The sequence below is a fragment of the Aquarana catesbeiana genome, linkage group LG11 (assembly GCF_042186555.1).
Source record: "Aquarana catesbeiana isolate 2022-GZ linkage group LG11, ASM4218655v1, whole genome shotgun sequence".
Taxonomy (NCBI): domain Eukaryota; kingdom Metazoa; phylum Chordata; class Amphibia; order Anura; family Ranidae; genus Aquarana; species Aquarana catesbeiana.
The window spans coordinates 144,397,044-144,419,873 of NC_133334.1; the positions used below are offsets into that span (position 1 = coordinate 144,397,044).

Here is a 22,830-nt window from a genome sequence, read left to right on the forward strand (position 1 = left end):
TTGGCTCAAACTTGTCTTGCATACACACGGTCACACAAATCTTGTCGGAAATTCCGAACGTCAAGAACGTGGTGACGTACAACACGTACGACGAGCCAAGAAAATGAAGTTCAATAGCCAGTGCGGCTCTTCTGCTTGATTCCGAGCATGCGTGGAACTTTGTGCGTCAGAATTGTGTACACACGATTGGAATTTACGACAACGGATTTTGTTGTCGGAAAATTTGAGATCCAGATCTCAAATATTGTGTGTCGGAAATTCCGATGGAAAATGTCCGATGGATCCTACACACAGTCGGAATTTCCGACAACAAGCTACCATCGAACATTTTCCGTGTGTACGGGGCATAAGAGTAGTTTAAGAAAAGAAAAGTCCCCCTGAGATATGGGACTTTAAGAAGTGACTGTAAACGTAAAAGTATAAAAAATATATATCTTTATTAAATATTAACAACAACAATAACACAAAAGGTAAAATAAAAATAGGGTCACATCAATGTACAAATCCATAAATAGTGGGTGGATGTAGATATATATAGAGCAACTCTTTACTTGACCCAACGTTTCTGGCTGAATGCCCTTCTTCAGGGGTTTTATTCAAGCATATAGAGTCATATATCTAAGAAAACATATATTCCAAATATTAGTGTATAGTTGATAAGCGTATTCATTTGTAATAGAAAATGTCTCAGCAGTGAAAAAACATAAAAGCAAAATCACTTACATCATAGAAAACCACCTTGACATCTCACATGACCATAGAAAAGGATAGCTGAACAGCTAGACTGTTGGAAAAAAGATTTCTCCAAGACCCCACTCCCCGGTAACACCAGCGAGGATCCCAAAAATCACCGCCCGGTCAGAGAACCCTCTGGAGTCCAAATATTTAGACAGAGGAGATTATTTGATTAGGAAAATTATATGCGCAAAAAGCTGTAGATAACTAAGTCTCCATAAGGCACAATGGAAAAAAGGGGGTGTACATATAGCTACCTACCTATAAATGACGAGATGAAAGGAAATAAGGATAACTCTGAAAGTATGGTAGCAAAATCTGCAAAATCTGCTATACAGAGGAAAGGGGCTGGGTTGGGTCCATCAATCCAAGGAATATACCTGTATAGATATCAGAGACTAAATGGTCTCAGAAAATGTGGGCCACTTAGAAAAGGACAAGGCAAATAGGGGGAAATAGCGAAATATAATTATGAAGTACCTGTCATTGACAGTAACCAGGCCGGCCATATGTATCCCCAGAAGGAAGCAGAGCTGCAGCAGCTGTAATGGACTGCTATGAAAACAGCTTTTTATCATGTGCAGCGGATGCCAGCGCAGGCGCACAACCACAATGCTGATGTCAGTGCGACCATAAGGTAAAAGGTCGCAAGTGTAGGCCGTAATCACGCATGAGCATTGGCAGCGCGCCGCCGTGATGAGGCCGCACGACACGGAGTGGAAACTGAGCATGCGTGCGAAGAAAGATCCCCTACTCAGGGAGCGCAGGGCCCCGCCCCGATGAACAGGGCGGAGCTCTGTTCTATATGAGCACAGACGCAGATTCGCCACTGTAGAGTGGCACAGGGACCCGCGCGTCCAACAAGGATGTGTCAGAACGCGCCCCCCTCCTGCGCTGGGTGGAGTAAAATGGGGAGCAGGGCAGGAGAAATAAATGAATAAAGATACAAATACATGTGTCATGTGAGACAACAAACAGATGGCAAAGAACATGATAGATGGTAAAAAAACAAGAAAGAGAAGTAGAGTATAAGGGGGGGAAAGGGGCACCATGATGAAAAAAAACAGGATAAAAAACAGGCTAAAAAATAATAAAGACAACAGGTTGATATACATAATATGCATATGTACACAGTTGAAAGTAGGGCTATAAATAAAGACCAAAAACCTAAACCATAAATAACTCCAGACAAGTATAAAAATGATGGACGCATTACTCCTCCCACCCCCCTGAAGAAAATCCCTCAAGGAAGGGACGGTAGCTAATTATGTCATTGAGACCTGGAGCTGTAGTAGCATTCAAATTTTGTATCGAGCGTGATTCACGCTGTAATAAGGTCCTGTTCCCATCTCCTCCACAGGGATTGGGATGTACTCTGTCCAGGATAAGAAATCTAATTTTAGGAGTTCTACTTCCATGAACGTCCCTTACATGTCGTCCTAAGGGTAGGTCTGGGCAAGATTTGTTTATAGTAGTATATGTCTAGATGCTCTCTTATGGAACGGCTGCTTCATCTTGCCTACATAGAATGAACCACATTCGCATATAAGTATGTTGACAACGCCTATGGTCTTACAGTTAGCATAATGGGATGGTTTGAAATGTTTGCCATTTGGTAAAATTATATTATCTCCAGTATACATATATTGGCATAGGTTGCAACCACCGCAACGGAATGTTCCAAGACGTTTACATGGGTCTGAGCGGAATTCACCTGTGAATTCACTCTAAATGAGAATGTCTTTCAGAGATCTGGACCTACGATAGGAAACAGATGGTCTAGAGGGAACAAAAGGGCTGAGAGATGGGTCAATGTTCAAAAGGTGCCAATACTTTGAGATAATCTTGTTTATCTCCTGATTTTGTCTAGTGTATCGAGTAATGATCCATAGAGTATTGGTTTTGTCCTCCCTATTTTTAGGGGTCTTGGGTTTGTTAGATAGTAAGTTTTGTCTGGGTTTGGCAACAGCCCTTTTGAAGGCTTTCTTTAAGCAGGTAGATGAATAACCTCTGAGAAGCAATCTGTCACTCAGGTCATTAGCCTCCCTGCGAAACACGAGTAAGAGTAATTTAAGAGCTTTACAATGGAGAAGAATAAGTATATTACACCATGAGAATTTGCCAAAATAAATGAATCACATAATATTCTTTGAAATGAGAAGTTACAACAAGACCTGTGATGCAGGAGTATCAAGCAAATGTGTGTTCTCCTTGGACAGATGCTAAATTGAGATAACTGCACAGTTACCATCAGTGCGTGGTTTCTACTAACTGCATTATACTAAAAAGACATCTGGAGTTATATTCTTATGATTCATATTTGATTTATATGACAGTATTGGTTTCAAAATCGAAACCAATATTGTCATATAAATCAGTTGGCAGTATTATTCCCTAGTATATAATGTTTATTTTTATTATTATTCTCCTATAATATAACATCATTTATCTGGATATTTTTATACATTCTTATTTGCAGTATATAGAGACATATATAAAACCACCTTAATATCATTTTATTGTTTAATAGTTAAATTCATAGAAATTGTTTGATGTTCTCCTGTAAGATCATATGTGTCTCATTACCACTGGTTTAGAGTTTCCCTTTGAAATCCTTTCAAGGCTCTGGATTTATAATGTCCTTCCCTACTAAGCTGACTCCGGCCAAGACCAGTATATTGCTATCACACAGTATCCTGCCCCCTTCTTTCCATTACCCCTTTCCCCTACTCCTTTGCCTGTAATATAAATGCCACACAGTTCCTGTTTCCCCTATGGTTTGACAAAGGAGCGTCTCAAAACTCCAAAATATGTTACCACCGAAACCCACTGATGTCATTACATCCGACGTCCCTTCCAGTTCCGTTTCTGACACTGACTTGCGTTCCAGCATGGTTACGGCTCTCGCTGGTGAATACCATCCAAGCTCTGCATCCCTCCTCACCCGGACTTCACTTGAGTAATACAGCCACCCCCAGTTGCCAATCTGCCAGCTTCTCGACCATCTTCTCATCGAGTCCTGCAAGTGACCAAGGACTAATGATGAGCTTGTTTTCGTCTACCTTTGTGAGTGCATTTTAACCTCCTTGTTTTAATGTTTAGGGGTTTTTTTGCCCATAATTTGTATTAAAGTTTAAGACAATACAGGTAAAGAACAAGTGAAGGAAAAAACATGTGCCTGTTGCTCAAGACAATTCCAATCAAGACATGTTATATTGCTAATGGGGTTATACCTAAAACCAACGTTGACCCGTAAATAAACAGAAAATATGATTACTTCTGAATATCAATATAGTAATTACTATTTACCTAAGAGTTCCATCTGCTATCGAAGAGGTTTCTGGTGGCTAAGATACGTGAATACATTTTTCAAAAGAGTAGTTCAGATTGACTAGATTAATGACTTCAGAGGGGTTTGGTGCTCACTCCTGTTTCCAATATCTGGCCAAAACATTTTTGGGTGCTAATAAAATGTGGATTTTACTGTTCTGTAGTTGTGGGGAAATGCATCAATTACCATATGTGGAATGGCCAAGCCCGGGTCTGGTTTAGTTAATATGCCAATAATGTCTGAAATAATTAGGAAGATTTTTCTCCAGAAGCCATGTGATACTTTTGTAGACGCAAAAAACATGGAGCAAGGTCCCCACTTGCCCATAACTTCTTCAGCATAGGGAGGAGGAGTTATGGGAGAATTTAGTGAGTTGATAGGACGTCAAATACCAGCGGGTGTTATTTTTGGGTCAGTTCCCAATGTGAAAGACAATGCTATATGAAGAAATTAAAATTAATTGCCTTAACCCATTGTTCTGTAGAGTAAGGTGTTTTGAGATCTATTTCCCATTTACCATTTCACCATGGGGGGGGGTTACAAACAAGGATGAGTGAGTGCCCACTCACCAGTCCAGCGACTCTTGGTAATGGAAGTGGCGTAGGCCTCAGCGATAGGCCTTGGTGGAGCCCTGATCAAAGGGTACAGCAGTGCAGAACCCACGGCGCTTCAGCCGGGCTTGATCTGGCATGGACGTGGGAAGAGCAGCCTTCAGGCCGCAGGCTGGTTGGACAAAAGTAGCTGCCAACGTATGCTCCTGCACCCATGCATGATGACTCTCCCTTTCTCTGCAGCACAGGCCACGACACAGCCACAGTACACACCAACACAGAGTCACCTGCTAGCAGCTTCCAGGCCATGGTCCCAAGTGAGAGATCCCACCTGCACACAGATCTTTTATCACCTCTCCCAGCATCCTGTTCTTCCTCTCCAGTCGGCTGGTATTTATAGCTCAAACCAGTCCAGCTGAATGCAGATCTTGACTCCATGGACTACACGTCCCAAGATGCTTTGTGTTGCTCATAGAACTCAGTCACTCTTCAGAATATGACAACACAGAGTACAGCTGAACACTAGGAGAGAATAGCTCCACAGCAGTGATGCTGCACAGTGTCTCCTGACAATTCAGGCAGCATTATCAGCTCCTGGCTACATATATACAGTATCTCACGAAAGTGAGTACACCCCTCACATTTTTGTAAATATTATCTTATATTTTTTCATGTAAAAACACTGAAGAAATGACACTTTGCTACAATGTAAAGTAGTGAGCGCACAGCTTGTATAACAGTGTAAATTTGCTGTCCCCTCAAAATAACTCAACACACAGCCATTAATGTCTAAACTGCTGGCAACAAAAGTGAGTACACCCCTAAGTGAAAATGTTCAAATTGGGCCCAAAGTGTCAATATTTTGTGTGGCCACCATTATTTTCCAGCACTGCCTTAACCCTCTTGGGCATGGAGTTCACCAGAGCTTCACAGGTTGCCACTGGAGTCCTCTTTCCCTCCTCCATGATGACATCATGGAGCTGGTGGATGTTAGAGACCTTGCGCTCCTCCACCTTCCATTTGAGGATGCCCCACAGATGCTCAATAGGGTTAAGGTCTGGAAACATGCTTGGCCAGTCCCTCACCTTTACCCTCAGCTTCTTTAGCAAGGCAGTGGCCATCTTGGAGGTGTGTTTGGGGTCGTTATCATGTTGGAATACTGCCCTGCGGCCCAGTCTCCAAAGGGAGGGGAAAATGCTCTGCTTCAGTATGTCACTGTACATGTTGGCATTCATGGTTCCCTCAATAAACTGTAGCTCCCCAGTGCCAGCACCACTCATGCAGCCCCAGACCATGACACTCTCACCACCATACTTGACTGTAGGCAAGACACACTTGTCTTTGTACTCCTCACCTGGTTAATGCTACACACGCTTGGCACATCTGAACAAAATAAGTTTATCTTGGTCTCATCAGACCACAGGACATGGTTCCAGTAATCCATGTCCTTAGTTTGCTTGTCTTCAGCAAACTGTTTGTGGGCTTTCTTGTGCATCATCTTTAGAAGAGGTTTCCTGGGATGACAGCCATGCAGACCAATTTGATGCAGTGTGCGGCGTATGGTCAGAGCACTGACAGGTTGACCCCCTACCCTTTTAACCTCTGCAGCAATGCTGGCAACACTCATATGTCTATTTCCCAAAGACAACCTCTGGATATGATGCTGAGCATGTGCTTAACTTCTTTGGTCGAACATGGCGAGGCCTGTTCTGAGTGGAACCTGTCCTGTTAAACTGCTGTATGGTCTTGGCCACCATTCTGCAGCTCAATTTCAGGGTCTTGGCAATCTTCTTATAGCCTAGGCCAGTGATGGCGAACCTTGGCACCCCAGATGTTTTGGAACTACATTTCCCATGATTTTCCACTACACTGCAGAGTGCATGAGCATCATGGGAAATGTAGTTCCAAAACATCTGGGGTGCCAAGGTTTGCCATCACTGGCCTAGGCCATCTTTATGTAGAGCAACAATTCTTTTTTTCAGATCCTCAGAGAGTTCTTTGCCATGAGGTGCCATGTTGAACTTCCAGTGACCAGTATGAGAGAATGAGAGCGATAACACCAAATTTAACACACCTGCTCCCCAGTCACACCTGAGACCTTGTAACACTAACGAGTCACATGACACCGGGGAGGGAAAATGGCTAATTGGGCCCAATTTGGACATTTACACTTAGGGGTGTACTCACTTTTGTTGCTAGCGGTTTAGACATTAATGGCTGTGTGTTGAGTTATTTTGAGGGGACAGCAAATTTACACTGTTATACAAGCTGTACACTCACTACTTTACATTGTAGCAAAGTGTCATTTCTTCAGTGTTGTCAGATGAACAGATATAATCAAATATTTACAAAAATGTGAGGGGTGTACTCACTTTTGTGAGATACTGTATATATAATAATACAGCGCCTGTACTGTATATATAGTCTACACTACACTGACTACACTGTGCAGATATATATATATATATATATATATATATATATATATATATATATATATATATATGTATATATATATATATATATATATGTGTATGTGTATATATATATATATATATATATATATATATATATATATATATATATATATACCGTATTTATCGGCGTATAACACGCACCGGCGTATAACACGCACCTCAATTTAGGAGGGAATTTTAAGGAAAAAAAACTTTTAGGAGGGAAGTTGAAGGGAAAAAAACTTACATTTAAATGCCCATCATTGCAGCCTTCTCAGTGCAGCCATGTCAGTGCAGCCTTGCCAGTGCAGCCATGTCAGTGCCGCCTTGTCAGTGCAGCCTTGTCAGTGCAGCCTTGCCAGTGCAGCCATGTCAGTGCAGCCATGTCAGTGCAGCCTTGTCAGTGCAGCCTTGCTAGTGCAGCCATGTCAGTGCAGCCATGTCAGTGCAGCCTTCCCCAGTGTCCAGTCCAGCCTTGCCCCAGTCCAGCCTTGCCCCAGTGCAGTCTTGCTGAAGCCTCTGAGCTTCAAAATCGCCGACCGCGATTTGAAAATGGCGCCGCCGGCGCCGAAATACACAGAGCCGGTCCTCGGCTCTTCTCGGCGGCTCTCGTTTACTTTCGGTTCCACTCGGATGGTGAGCGGAGCTATCCGAAACTAGCTCGAGTGAAACCGAAAGCCGCCGAGAAGAGCCGAGGACCGGCACTGTGTATTTCGGCGCCGGCGGCGCCATTTTCAAATCGCGGTCAGCGATTTTTTCGTTCTGGATCGCAGGGGATCGGCGTATAACACGCACCCGCGATTTTCCCCTGATTTTAAGGGGAAAAAAGTGCGTGTTATACACCGATAAATACGGTATATATATATATATATATATATATATATATATATATATATATATACGTATATATATATATATATATGTATATATATATATATATATATATATATATATATATATATATATATATATATATATATATATATATATATAATATAATATATTAAACTGCCTGCACTCCACTAACTAACCTGCCTCTAGATAATGTTCTCTCAATCATTACACTATACACAACCTCAGTGTAAGAAGCCTTATATAGTGTGGGGCGTGTACTTAGCCTCCTGTGCCATGATTGGCTAAAGGCACCCTGCACCCTATTTATAATAAAATATTTACAAAAATGTGAGTGGTGTACTTACTTTTGTGAGATACTGTATATATAGTGGGGACGGAAATCATTCAGACCCCCATAAATTTTTCACTCTTTGTTATATTGCAGCCATTTGCTAAAATCATTTAAGTTCATTTTTTTTCCTCATTAATGTACACCCAGCACCCCATATTGACAGAAAAACACAGAATTGTTGACATTTTTGCAGATTTATTAACCACTTGAGCCCCGGACCATTATGCTGCCTAAGGACCAGAGGTCTTTTTCCAATTTGGCACTGCGTCGCTTTAACTGCTAATTGCACGGTCATGCAATGCTGTACCCAAACGAAATTTGCGTCCTTTTCTTCCCACAAATAGAGCTTTCTTTTGATGGTATTTGATCACCTCTGCAGTTTTTATTTTTTGCGCTATAAACGGAAAAAGACCGAAAATTTTGAAAAAAAATGATATTTTCTACTTTTTGTTATAAAAAAAATCCAATAAACTAAATTTTAGTCATACATTTAGGCCAAAATGTATTCGGCCACATGTCTTTGGTAAAAAAAATGTCAATAAGCATATATTTATTGGTTTGCGCAAAAGTTATAGCGTCTACAAACTAGGGTACATTTTCTGTAATTTACACAGCTTTTAGTTTATGACTGCCTATGTCATTTCTTGAGGTGCTAAAATGGCAGGGCAGTACAAAACCCCCCCAAATTACCCCATTTTGGAAAGTAGACACCCCAAGGAAATTGCTGAGAGGCATGTTGAACCCATTGAATATTTATTTTTTTGTCCCAAGTGACAAAAAAAAAAAAAAAAAAAAAAATATTTACAAAAAGTTGTCACTAAATGATATATTGCTCACACAGGCCATGGGCCTATGTGGAATTGCACCCCAAAATACATTCAGCTGCTTCTCCTGAGTATGGGGATACCACATGTGTGGGACTTTTTGGGAGCTTAGCTGCGTACGGGGCCCCGAAAACCAAGCACCGCCTTCAGGATTTCTAAGGGTGTAAATTTTTGATTTCACTCTTCACTGCCTATCACAGTTTCGGAGGCCACGGAATGCCCAGGTGGCACAAAACCCCCCCAAATGACCCCATTTTGGAAAGTAGACACCCCAAGCTATTTGCTGAGAGGCATATTGAGTCCATGGAATATTTTATATTTTGACACAAGTTGCGGGAAAGTGACTTTTTTTTTTTTTTTTTTTGCACAAAGTTGTCACTAAATGATATATTGCTCACACAGGCCATGGGCATATGTGGAATTGCACCCCAAAATACATTTAGCTGCTCCTCCTGAGTATGGGGATACCACATGTGTGGGACTTTTTGGGAGCCTAGCCGCGTACGGGGCCCCGAAAACCAAGCACCGCCTTCAGGATTTCTAAGGGTGAAAATTTTTGATTTCACTCTTCACTGCCTATCACAATTTCGGAGGCCATGGAATGCCCAGGTGGCACAAACCCCCCCCCAAATGACCCCATTTTGGAAAGTAGACACCCCAAGCTATTTGCTGAGAGGCATGGTGAGTATTTTGCAGCTCTCATTTGTTTTTGAAAATGAAGAAAGACAAGAAAAAACTTTTTTTTTTTCCTTTTTTCAATTTTCAAAACTTTGTGACAAAAAGTGAGGTCTGCAAAATACTCACTATACCTCTCAGCAAATAGCTTGGGGTGTCTACTTTCCAAAATGGGGTCATTTGGGGGGGGTTTGTGCCACCTGGGCTTTCCATGGCCTCCGAAACTGTGATAGGCAGTGAAGAGTGAAATCAAAAATTCACGCCCTTAGAAAGCCTGAAGGCGGTGCTTGGTTTTCGGGGTCCCGTACGCGGCTAGGCTCCCAAAAAGTCTCACACATGTGGTATCCCCGTACTCAGGAGAAGCAGCAGAATGTATTTTGGGGTGTAATTTCACATATTCCCATGGCATGTTTGAGCAATATATCATTTAGTGACAACTTTGTGCAAAAAAAAAAAAAAAAATTTGTCTCTTTCCCGCAACTTGTGTCGCAATATAAAATATTCCATGGACTCGACATGCCTCTCAGCAAATAGCTTGGGGTGTCTACTTTCCAAAATGGGGTCATTTGGGGGGGTTTTGAACTGTCCTGGCATTTTATGCACAACATTTAGAAGCTTATGTCACACATCACTCACTCTTCTAACCACTTGAAGACAAAGCCCTTTCTGACACTTTTTGTTTACATGAAAAAGTTATTTTTTTTTTGCAAAAAAATTACTTTGAACCCCCAAACATTATATATTTTTTTAAAGCAAATGCCCTACAGATTAAAATGGTGGGTGTTTCATTTTTTTTTTTCACACAGTATTTGTGCAGCGATTTTTCAAACGCATTTTTTGGGGAAAAAACACACTTTTTTAAATTTTAATGCACTAAAACACACTATATTGCCCAAATGTTTGATGAAATAAAAAAGATGATCTTAGGCCGAGTACATGGATACCAAACATGACATGCTTTAAAATTGCGCACAAACGTGCAGTGGCAACAAAATAAATAAATTTTTAAAAGCCTTTAAAAAACAGGTTACCACTTTAGATTTACAGAGGAGGTCTACTGCAAAAATTACTGCCCTCGATCTGACCTTCGCGGCGATACCTCACATGCATGGTGCAATTGCTGTTTACGTTTGACGACAGACCGCCGCTTGCGTTCGCCTTAGCGCGAGAGCAGGGGGCGACAGGGGTGCTTTTTTTTTTTTTTTTTTCCTTTATTATTTTTTTGCTTTTTTATCTTATTTTTAAACTGTTCCTTTCATTTTTTTTTTTTTTTAATCATTTTTATTGTTATCTCGGGGAATGTAAATATCCCCTATGATAGCAATAGGTAGTGACAGGTACTCTTTTTTGAAAAAATTGGGGTCTATTAGACCCTAGATCTCTCCTCTGCCCTCAAAGCATCTGATGACACCAAGATCGGTGTGATAAAATGCTTCCCCAATTTCCCAATGGCGCTATTTACATCTGGCGAAATCTAAGTCATAAAATGCTCGTAGCTTCCGGTTTCTTAGGCCATAGAGATGTTTGGAGCCACTCTGGTCTCTGATCAGCTCTATGGTCAGCTGGCTGAATCACCGACTGCATTCTCAGGTTCCCTGTTGAGACAGGAGAGCCAGAGAAAAACACGGAAGACGGTGGGGGGGGGCATTCCCTCCCACGGCTTGTAAAAGCAGTCTAGAGGCTAATTAGCTGCTAGGATTGCTTTTACATGAAAGCCGACCGCTGGCTGAAAAGAATGATACCAAGATGATACCTAAACCTGCAGGCATCATTCTGGTATAACCATTCAAAGTCGTGAATGGCGTACCTGAAGACAAAAAAATGGTTAACAATAAAGCACAGTAAACGGTAAAGTATAAAAAATTGCAGACCTGAAAAGCAAACATGATAAAACATAATAACAATAAAACATTGCAGAATAGAATACAGTAAAAAAGAGCAGAACAAGAGAGAGAGAATAGAGAGAGAGAGAACAATAAAACGACAACTATTTTTTTTATTTTATATATATATATATTTTTTTTTTATACTTTTTTTGTAACTAACTTTTATAACGGTAACCGGTTCCAGGTTCAGGTTTCTCAAAATGCGATGGCATCTTGGGAGACCCTGTGAAAGTGTGCCTAGTCTGTGCAATGCTGTACCCTACGCTAATACTCAACTAATGAATGGTAGCGTTCAAAACATTCACCAATGCAAAGACCAGGATTGTCAGGACAGGAGGGACAATAATAGCGGGTGTCACGCCTATATCCGCGCTTGCTGCAGACACAACATCTTTTTTGGGGGTTCGTTGGGTAGGGGTACTCGGGAGGACATAAAGAAAATGCCTCTCATGCAGCCGACTGCATTTGGTTGGGGATGTGAATGGGGGAAGTACGGGCGCTGCAGAAGTGGTGGGTTCCCAATTAGGATTGGCGAATGCAGCAGGAAGGGCACTATGGGCACGACGGGCCTGTGTTTGTCTTTTTGGTGGCAGCGCGACACTACTTGTGCTTGCCACCTCACCAGCTTGAACTGCACTTATGGGACTCGCCACGTCACCAAGTGTTACTGCAGTGCTGGTTTGACTACGACCAGGGTGTACTAGGCCGCTGGCGCTTGCCAGTTCAATAAAAAGCTACCAAAAAAACTGTTAGCGATCGCAAGGATCAGGCCTGACTCTGCGAACGCTGCAGTTATGCGTTTAGTGTTTTGTAAGTGACAGTGATCGATCGATACTGCACTTGGGTGGGCTGAGCTGGGCCGGGCGGAGGGGCAAAATGCAGGTGCTAGCAGGTATCTGGGCTGATCCTGCTAACACTGCGTTTTTGGGAACCCTAAACTGCTGGGGACGCTAGTATAGATCTGATCGGATCAGATATTGATCCGTTCAGATACTATACCACTAAGGGAGGTGTACGGTGCGTGCGTGGGTGTTAGCGGTACTGGCGCTAATCTGACGCTGCTTGGGGCTGGTGCTTGCCAGTTCACCAAAATACTGCCAAAAAAACTGTTAGTGATTGCAGGGATCAGGCCTGACTCTGCGAACGCTGCAGTTATGCATTTAGTGTTTTGTAAGTGTCAGTGATCGATCGATACTGCACTTGGGTGGGCTGGGCTGGGCCGGGCGGAGGGGCAAAACACAGGTGCTAGCAGGTATCTGGGCTGATCCCGCTAACACTGTGTTTTTGGGAACCCTAAACTGCTGGGGACGCTAGTATAGATCTGATCGGATCAGATATTGATCCGATCAGATACTATACCACTAAGGGAGGCGTATGCTGCGTGCGTGGGTGTTAGCGGTACTGGCGCTAATCTGACGCTGCCTGGGGCGACGCATATAACCGCCGGACGATCAGGGGGCTAAACCTTTATTCAGTAATAAACGGCGGGTGCCCTGACACTAAAAAAAATAAACAAACTAACCAGCGTCACCCGTAACACTTATACGGTGATCAGTGGTGAAAGGGTTAACTAGGGGGCCATCAAGGGGTTAAAACATTTATTAGGTAGTATATGGGGGTCCCTGTCGCTATAAAACGCTGACGGCGAACCTAAATATTTACCTCCCTAACTAGCATCACCAGCGACACTAATACAGCGATCAGAAAAATGATCGCTTAGCGACACTGGTGACGGGGGGTGATCAAGGGGTTAAAACTTTATTAGGGGGGGTTAGGGGGGTATCCTAGACCTAAAGGGGGCTAATATTCACTGTCCCAACACTGTAACTGTCACAAACTGACACCAATGCAGTAATCAGAAAAAAAAAAAACTGCTGGTGTCAGTTTGTGACAGGGAGGGGGGGGGGGGGTGATTGGGGGGGATCGGGGGGCGGATCGGGGTGTTTTGTGTGCCTGGCATGTTCTACTGTGTTGTGTAGTGTTGGTGCACTCACAGTGAAGTCTTCTCTCCTCGGCGCTGCAACGGAATACCGAGCCGAGGAGAGATGACATCATTTCCTTTGCTGCTGTTTAGCATACAGCAGCAAAGGAAGTGATCTGATTGGCCGGCGGCGATCGCGAGGGGGGGGCCACGAACGGATGGTCTCCCCCTCACCTCTGATCGCCGCTGGACAAAAGACGACCGCCTCGGGCACCGGGGGGGGGGTCCGATCGGACCCCCCACCCGCGGAAGGCAAATCACGTATATATACGTGATTTTGCCTGTCTGTGCCACCTTGCCGACGTAAATCGGCGTGAGGCGGTCGTCAAGTGGTTAAAAAAGAAAAACTGAAATATGACACGGTCCTAAGTATTCAGACCCTTTGCTGTGACATTCATATATTTAACTCAGGTGCTGTCCATTTCTTCTGATCATCCTTGAGATGGTTCTACACCTTCATTTGAGTCCAGCTGTGTTTGATTTTACTGATTGGACTTTATTAGGAAAGCCACACACCTGTCTATATAAGACCTTACAGCTCACAGTGCATGTCAGTGAAAATGAGAATCATGAGGTCAAAGGAACTGCCTGAAGAGCTCAGAGACAGAATTGTGGCAAGGCACAGATCTGGCCATGGTTACAATAAAATTTCTGCTGCACTTAAGGTTCCTAGGAACACAGTGGCCTCCATAATCCTTAAATGGAAGACGTTTGGGATGACCAGAACCCTTCCTAGAGCTGGCCGTCTGGCCAAACTGAGCTATCAAGGGAGAAGAGCCTTGGTGAGAGAGGTAAAGAAGAACCCAAAGATCACTATGACTGAGCTCCAGAGATGCAGTCGGGAGGTGGGAGAAAGTTGTAGAAAGTCAACCATCACTGCAGCCCTCCACCAGTCGGGGCTTTATGGCAGAGTGGCCCGACGGAAGCCTCTCCTCAGTGCAAGACACATGAAAGCTCGCATGGAGTTTGCTAAAAAACACCTGAAGAACTCCAAGATGATGAGAAATAGGATTCTCTGGTCTGATGAGACCAAGATAGAACTTTTTGGCCTTAATTCTAAGCGGTATGTGTGGAGAAAACCAGGCACTGCATGGTGGTGGCAGCATCATGCTGTGGAGGTGTTTTTCAGCTGCAGGGACAGGACGACTGGTTGCAATCGAAGGAAAGATGAATGCGGCCAAGTACAGGGGTATCCTGGACGAAAACCTTCTCCAGAGTGCTCAGGACCTCAGACTGGGCCGAAGGTTTACCTTCCAATAAGACAATGGCCCTAAGCACACAGCTAAAGTAACAAAGGAGTAGCTTCACAACAACTCCGTGACTGTTCTTGGAAGGCCCAGCCAGAGCCCTGACTTAAACCCAATTGAGCATCTCTGGAGAGACCTAAAAATGGCTGTCCACCAACGTTTACCATCCAACCTGACAGAACTGGAGAGTAGGGATGAGCTTCGAGTTTGAGTCGAACGCGTGTTCGACCGTTTGACGAATTTCAAACGTTATGGGCGGTTCGCGCCAAATTCGAGTGGCGTGTCAAAGCCAGGGTGGCTTTGGCCAATTATGGCTCAGGGGATTTAGTACACGCCCCACACTATATAAGGCCGCCTGCGTGGCGGCCTTGTGTAGTATGTTGCGGCGGCGGCGGAGAGATAGACAGAGAGACAGTGTCATTTGATTTAAGTTAGATAGAGTAGGCAGGCAAGTCAGTTAGCTACACTTACAGTGTATTGTGTATATATATGCATCCTAGGTGTTATATATATATATATATATATATATATACTGTATTCAGTTTAGCTAGATCCGTTATTCTCTTCCTACTGACAGGCAGGCAGGTGTTTTTACAGTGTTTACAGCTACCTGAAGAAAATTGCTGGTGTTCTTCTGCTCCTATTTGTCCTATTAGCTGCAGTATTTACAGTTAGTGTAGTGCGTCCTCTCCGCACGTGCAGGGCGCTGCTGTCTCCATAATTCCAAAAGTTCTTTGGTGTGGGCCTTTTTTGAGAGGAGTGCATCAGATCCCACCGCTGCTATTTGCAACATATGTCTCGAGCGAGACCACGTGCTTGACCAGACATATGTCGACCTGCCATGCAGTTCGTTGGCAAGCGTACCTAAAAGACCCACACCAAAGAACAAAGCGGACCTCTCCTTTCTCCTCATCAGCTGGGATCTCCAACCCCACTATACCTTCAGTCCTCTCTGAAACCTGTACTGAGAGGAATGAAGGTGTAGAATTAGGTGTGTCACAGCCAAGTACTTGCAGGCAATCTGCTATTGGTACACCAACGTCAGATTGTACCAGGCAAATTTCCCTGCCCCAGCTGCTGCACCGCCGCAAGAAGTTTGCTCCCAGCCATCCACATGCCCAGCGGTTGATTGCTAGCTTGGCTAAATTGCTAGCACTTCAACTGCTGCCTTTTAAGTTGGTATTCTCTGCCCCCTTCTGTGAGTTTGTGGAATGTGTGGTTCCTCAGTGGCAGGTTCCCAAACGCCACTTTTTCTCATGGAAGGCAATTCCGGCTCTCTACCGGCATGTGGAAGGCAATGTCTTGGCCCCGCTGGACAGGGCGGTCAGCGGTAAGGTGCATATTACTGCTGACTCATGGTCCAGCAGGCATGGACAGGGACGTTACCTATCTTTCACCGTGCACTGGGTGACTCTTCTGGCAGTTGGGAAGGATGCAGGACAGGGTGCAGTAGTGTTGGAGGTTGTTCCGCCACCACGCCTCCAAAATACTACTAGTGGTGATTCTGCCACACCTCTCTCCTTCACCCCCTCCTATTCTTCTTCCTCCATGGCCTCTTCCTGTGCTGATTTGTCCTCGGTACCAGCAGTGCTCCGTAGGCGTTCAAAGGGCTACGCAAGCACGCAGGCCAAAAGATACCATGCGGTGCTTGAGCTGGTGTGCTTGGGGGACAGGAGCCACACTGGAGCAGAGATTCTGTCAGCTCTGCATGGGCAGCTTTAGAAGTGGTTGACACCACACCAGCTTAAGGCAGGTATGGTGATTTGCGACAATGGCACCAACCTCCTCTCCACCCTCCGACAGGGACAACTGACCCATGTGCCCTGTTTGCTTCATGTCCTTAACTTGGTGGTGCAGCGGTTCTTCGGAAGGTACCCGGGCTTACAGGATGTCCTGAGGCAGGCCAGGAAAGTCTGTGTGCATTTCCGCAGATCATATAATGTTTTTTGATGCATTACACTTTATTGATTGATATATTTATTTGCACCTATTCACTTTACTGATTGTGATATCAGGGTATATGTTTTTTGATCCATTTTTTTGCATTTATTCACCTTATTGATTGATTATTTATTTGCACTTATTCACTTTACTGATTATGATATCAGGGTATTTTTATGGTTTAGGATTTTATATATAAGCACCACTCCAACATATTTTATATTGACATATAATGCCAGTGCTCGGTTGTCTGACCTCCAAAAGGAATTTAACCTGCCCAAAAACCGCCTAATCTGTGACATACTCACCAGGTGGAACTCAACGTTGGCCATGCTGCAGCGGCTGCACACGCAGCAGAGGGCCATCAATGAGTACCTATGTGACTATGGCACCAGGACAGGATCAGGTGACCTTGTTTTTTTTTCCCCACGCCAGTGTTTCATGATCAGGGATGCATGCACTGTCCTGTCACCATTTGAGGAGGCCACGAGGATGGTGAGCAGTGACAGTGCATGCATCAGTGACACTGTCCCTCTTATCCACCTGTTGGAGCACACGCTGCGTGGAATAATGGACAGGGCACTTGAGGCAGAACAGAGGGAGGAAGAGGAGGACTTCCTTACCTCTCAAGGCCCCCTTTATCCAGACAGTGTTCCTGCGTGCCCGGCGATCACACAGGAAGAGGACGAGGAGGAGGATTGTGTCAGCATGGAGGTGGAGCCTGGCACTCAGCATCAGCAGCAGTCTTCAAGGCATCATTTACAATCCGAAGAAACCCATAGACTTGTACGTGGCTTGGAGGAGGTGGCTGCGGATCATGTCGTCCTTAGTGACCCAGAGGACTCTGGACCGAATGCCTCAGCAAACCTACGCTGCATGGCCTCCCAGACCCTGCAAAGCCTGCAGAAGGATCCTCGTATTTGTGGTATCAAAGGGAGGGACCCTCCTTGATCCACGTTATAAGGTTGCGGACCTTATCTTGCCGTCGCAGAGGGAGCAGAGGATGAAACATCTTCGGGAGGCCTTGCAGATAGGTTTGTGCAACGCGTTTCCAGAGCCTGGGAGGTTACAATTTCCTGGTCCTCCTGGACAACATGTTGCTGAGGCTTCGGTCGGTCACAGAAGGAACGGTGGAGAAAGTGGCCGTCTGATCGATGCATTCAGACAATTTTTTAGTCCGCAGCCCCAAGGTTTGATCGTTTCCAGCAACCATCGCCAACGTCTGATTCACATGGTGCAGGATTACCTAGGGGCAAGATCAGACTTGGACACTTTTCCCACCCAAAATCCTCTGGGTTACTGGGTCTTGAGGATAGATCACTGGCCAGAGCTTGCATAGTATGCAGTTGAGCTACTGGCCTGTCCTGCATCCAGTGTTTTTTCGGAACGCACATTCAGTGCTGCTGGAGGCTTTGTAACCAATCACAGGGTGCGCCTGTCCACCGAATCGGTCGATCGGCTGACCTTCATAAAAATGAATCAGTCTTGGATCCCCAGCTACCAAGCACCTGATGCTGATGTAACCGATTAATTTTTTTTTTAAGACTGCCTATGCTGATGCTGAGTGACTGTCCTGTTATGCTGAATCACAATCCTCTTCCTCCTCAATTTTCATGCTGATAGCTTGTAAGAACATTTTTGGTTCTGGGCACCGCCACCAGTGGCCAAGGCCCAATTTTCTGCCCCTGTTTAACAGAGGCGTATAATTACAATTTTTCATGCAATACTTTGCAGCAGGGCTCATTCCTGCGCTCCAACTATAGTATCTGGGAGGGGTTGCAGTGTTGTGGCACCAGCACCAGTGCCCAAGGCCCAATTTTTCAGCCCCTGTTTAACAGGAGCGTATAATTACAATTTTTGATGCAATACTTTGCAACAGGGCTCATTCCTGTGCTCCAACTACAGCATCTGTGAGGGGTTGCAGTGTTGTTGCAATTTTTCTGCCCCTGTTTAACAGGGGCGTGTAATTACAATTTTTAGTGCAATACTTTGCAGCAGGGCTCATTCCTGCGCTCCAACTAGTGTATCTGTGAGGGGTTGCAGTGTTGTGGCACCAGCACCAGTGCCCAAGGCCCAATTTTTCAGCCCCTGTTTAACAGGGGTGTGTAATTACAATTCTTGATGCAATACTTTGCAGCAGGGCTCATTCCTGTGCTCCAACTATAGCATCTGTGAGGAGTTGCAGTGTTGTGGCACCAGTGCCTAAGGCCCAATTTTTCTGCTCCTGTTCAACAGAGACATGTATTTACAATTCTTGATCTAATATTTCACAGCAGGGCCCATTCCTGCGCCCAAAAAGAGTAACTGAATGAATGAATGAATGATTTGTAAAGCGCAGCAAATGCAAACTGAATCACCTCAAGGCGCCAGATGCATTCTCTGTTGTCAGCTTTTTAGAAAAGGAAGGTCTTTAGTTTTTTCCTGAAGGCCTGGTGGTTTTCTTCCATGCGGATGTTGGTTGGAAGAGCATTCCATAGTCAAGGTCCTTGGACTGTGAATCTTCGTTCTCCCTTTGCTTTGTAGCGGTATTTGGGAATGATAAGGAAGTTTTGGTTGGCTGATCGAAGACTGCGATTCGGTGTGTAGTGTTTTATTTTCTCCCGGAGATATAGCGGAGCATTACCTTGTATGCATTTGTGGGTGAGGCAGAGGGTCTTGAATGTGATCCGATTCTTCACGGTTAGCCAGTGTAGGCTCTTTAGGGCTGGAGAGATGGATTCCCAGGGTTTTTTTCCTGTTAACAGTCTTGACGCCGTGTTTTGGATGAGTTGCAAGAGCGCAAGCTGATATTGGGGTAGTCCTACGTAGAGCGAATTTGCGTAGTCGAGTCGGGAATTGATGATTGTTCCCACAACTGCCGCTTTGTCCTCTTCTGGGATGAAGGGGATGAGTCTGCGTAGCTGGCGGAGGAGATGGTGGGATCCGCTCACCACTGATCCTATTTGTGCATCCATTGTCATTCCTGAGTCAAAAATGACTCCGAGACTCTTGGCTTTGGTGCTTGGAGAGATGGTCTGTCCGAGGATGGTGGGAGGTGTCCACGAAGTCTTTATTGTGGAATTTTTGTTAGCTTGTAGGAGAAGAAGTTCTGTTTTTGATCCGTTGAGTTTGAGGGAGCTAGTGGTCATCCAGTCATCTATTAAAGTGAGGAATTTCTGTAATTGCTGATGAAGGTCTTTTTGTCCGTTGATGCGAAGGTAGAGTTGGGTGTCGTCAGTGTATGAGTGGAAGCAGAGATCGGTTTTCCTGATGATATTGAGAAGTGGGTGGATGTAGATGTTGAATAGTACTGGTGACAAGGGTGAGCCTTGAGGGACTCCACAGGAGACTGCCTGGGTTTCCGAGGTGAATGTTCCTAGTTTCACTGTCTGGGAGCGATTCTCTAAGAAGGATGTAAACCATTTTAGAGCAGAATCTGTAGCTCCTGCAACTTCAGCGAGGCGGACAAGTAAAGTATTGTGGTCCACTGTATCGAATGCTGCGCTGAGGTCTAACAGTACCAGGAGACTCGGTTCTCAGTCGTCTGCTGCTTCAAAGGGCGTTGTCCCATATTTTGAGAAGTGCTGTTTCTGTGCCATGGCCTGGGCGGAAGCCTGATTGCAGAGGGTCCAGGAGTTGGTGTGTGTCCAGGTGGTGTTAAAGCTGCTGTACTACTGCTTTCTCTATAATCTTGGAGATGGCGTTGAGGCTAGTTATTGGTCTGCGGCAGTTAGGGTCCTTAGGGTCGAGATTGGGTTTCTTTAGCAGGGGTTTGACGATGCCTTGCTTGAGGGAGGTTGGCACAGTCCCTACTTTGAATGATTGCTTTATGAGATGTGTTAGGGTAGGGGCCAAGATGTCGGAACATTCTTTAAACAGTTTAGTGGGGATGATGTCGTTCGGTGATGTACTGTCTCGAAGGGTTCTGATGATGTTTTTAGTCGTGTCCGTGGTGATTGGGGACAAAAAGAAATTCGGTGGTTGAGTGATGTTCGTGTCGATATCCTCTTTTTGCTTTGGTTGAGTGAGGTTGGTTATTTTTTGATGGATTGATTTCCGAATTATGTCGATTTTGTCGATGAAGAAATCTGATAACTCATTGCAGAATTCTTGAGTATCGTTTACTGGGGGCTCTAAGCAGGTCGGGTTCATTGACTGAGCAACTATTTTGAAAAGTTCCCGCGGACGGTTTAAGGCGGATGAGATGGTGTCTGAGAAATGTTCTTTTTTGGCTTTGAAGATTGCCTTGTGGTATTTCACAGTGAGTGCTTTGTAGTTAGCATGGTTTTCCTTGGTGGGATTTCTTCTCCATGCTCTCTCAGCTCTTCTACGTTCTTGCTTGAGTAGGGTGAGAGTGCCATTAAACCAACTCGAGTTTTTTTGCAGATGAGTGTTCTGCGTTTTGGCGCCACGGAGTCTGCTGTTTGTAGTAATACATTGTTTAGGGAGTTGAGTGTTTGTTCTGTTGAGAGGTTTGAGTTTAGCAAAAGAATTTTGTGTCCTGAACCATGCGTGGGAGAATTTATCAGTTTTTGAAGGCCAAGTTCTTCCATTTGGTTGACGCAGGCGGTTGCGATGGAGTCTTGGGCAGAGTTTGCCCACAGGTTAAAATCCCCAAGTACCAGAAGGTTTTTGGTTTTCAAGGTGTGTATTGAGAAGAATTCAGTGAGCGGCATAAGGAGATTGGTCATTGGTCCTGGTGGTCTGTAGCATAGTAGTATGTGAATGGTGTCCTGAGGTGTTGTTTGAAGATGCAGTGAGAGTATTTCCATGAAAGGCACTGAGTTCTGTAAGTTTGGTTTGGTGAATCCAAGATGTGATTTGAAAATCACTGCTAGGCCTCCTCTTTTTTTTCCGATTCTATGCTCGGTTAGGATATTGTAGTTCTCAGGCACCAGTTCAGTTAGGATGGTGTTGCAATCGGATGTTAGCCAGCTTTCTGTAATGAAGAGGCAATCTATGTTGTTTTTCGATGACGAAGTCGTGGATTTCCAGCCTGTGCTTGACTGCAGATCTGGTGTTGATCAGGGCGCATGCTAGTTGTTGCGGTTGGATCGATGTCTCCCTGCATTTCCTGGTTGATTGTGGGTTGGTCCTTAGTAATTGTTCTTTTTTTAGTCTTTTTTGAGTGGCGGTCGGTAAAGTTACGGCAGTGTTTCTTAGCCTGTGGAGGGTGTCTGCTGTGTATTTGAAGTTGCACATGATGAGGAAGACAGCGTTGCTTGTAGGAAGGGTGTTCTGATGGTGGTACTGATGTGGTGGTGATGCACTTGCAGGGGGATGGAGGGGTCCGATGGCTACCCACTGCTTCTGGAGTGGTGTGGTGACGGGCTGGTGTTGGTGCGGAGGTACTTGAGGAGGTGCGGCTGCCTACCCCCCTTGTCTTTGATCCAGAGGAAGGTGAAAAACCCCTAGCTGCGAGTGCCAATGATGCAGCAGAGGAAAAAATTCCTTCCTGACCCCCTGAGGGGCAATCGGACTTGGCCCCTGGATCAACTGCTAGAGTACCCCTGTGGCTTACCTGTACGGATGGTCCAGCGGACGAAGGGAGGGGGATCTGACGCTACTTACTAGTAGGTGGTGCGGTGGCTGCGTCTACGACGATTAAAGTTTGAGTAGCCCCCGGTGAATAACCAGAGCCCCTGCGGTGAGGTCCAGTAGTAGCAGGATGGGTGATTCCAGGTGTGGAGGGGCACGGGGCTCTGTAGGACAATAGTGGGAAGGGGTATGGGTGGCTGGCTGGCAGGAACTAGGCCACAGCCGTGGTCTGTCCCACTGAATCTAGCGGCTAGAATGAGGTGGTTAGACCGCGGCTGCGGTGGTGTCCCGGGGGGGGTGGCTGGATAGAGGGACCTAGGGATTATGGGTCCAACCGGGAGGTGACGTGGCTGGGGGCTAGTGGCCTCAGAAGGGGGGTCCTAAGATGCTGCACCGGGGTCCTCAGTTGCTGCACCGTCGGCACTGGGTGTGCCAAGGCCCGTGCCGCGGGCTGGACGGCGGTGGGAGTACCAAGATGGCCGCCGGCCAGGCCCGAGCCG

General features: G+C 45.1%; 1 long non-coding RNA gene across 1 annotated transcript in view; it reads right to left on the reverse strand.

Moving 5' to 3' along the window:
- Positions 1-493: 493 nt before the first annotated feature.
- Positions 494-22,830, reverse strand: part of LOC141112320 (uncharacterized) — a 93,087-nt gene continuing 70,750 nt past the window's right edge. The window contains exon 4 of the long non-coding RNA XR_012236567.1: positions 494-3,754. This is a non-coding gene — a long non-coding RNA (uncharacterized lncRNA). The remainder of the gene's footprint in view (positions 3,755-22,830) is intronic.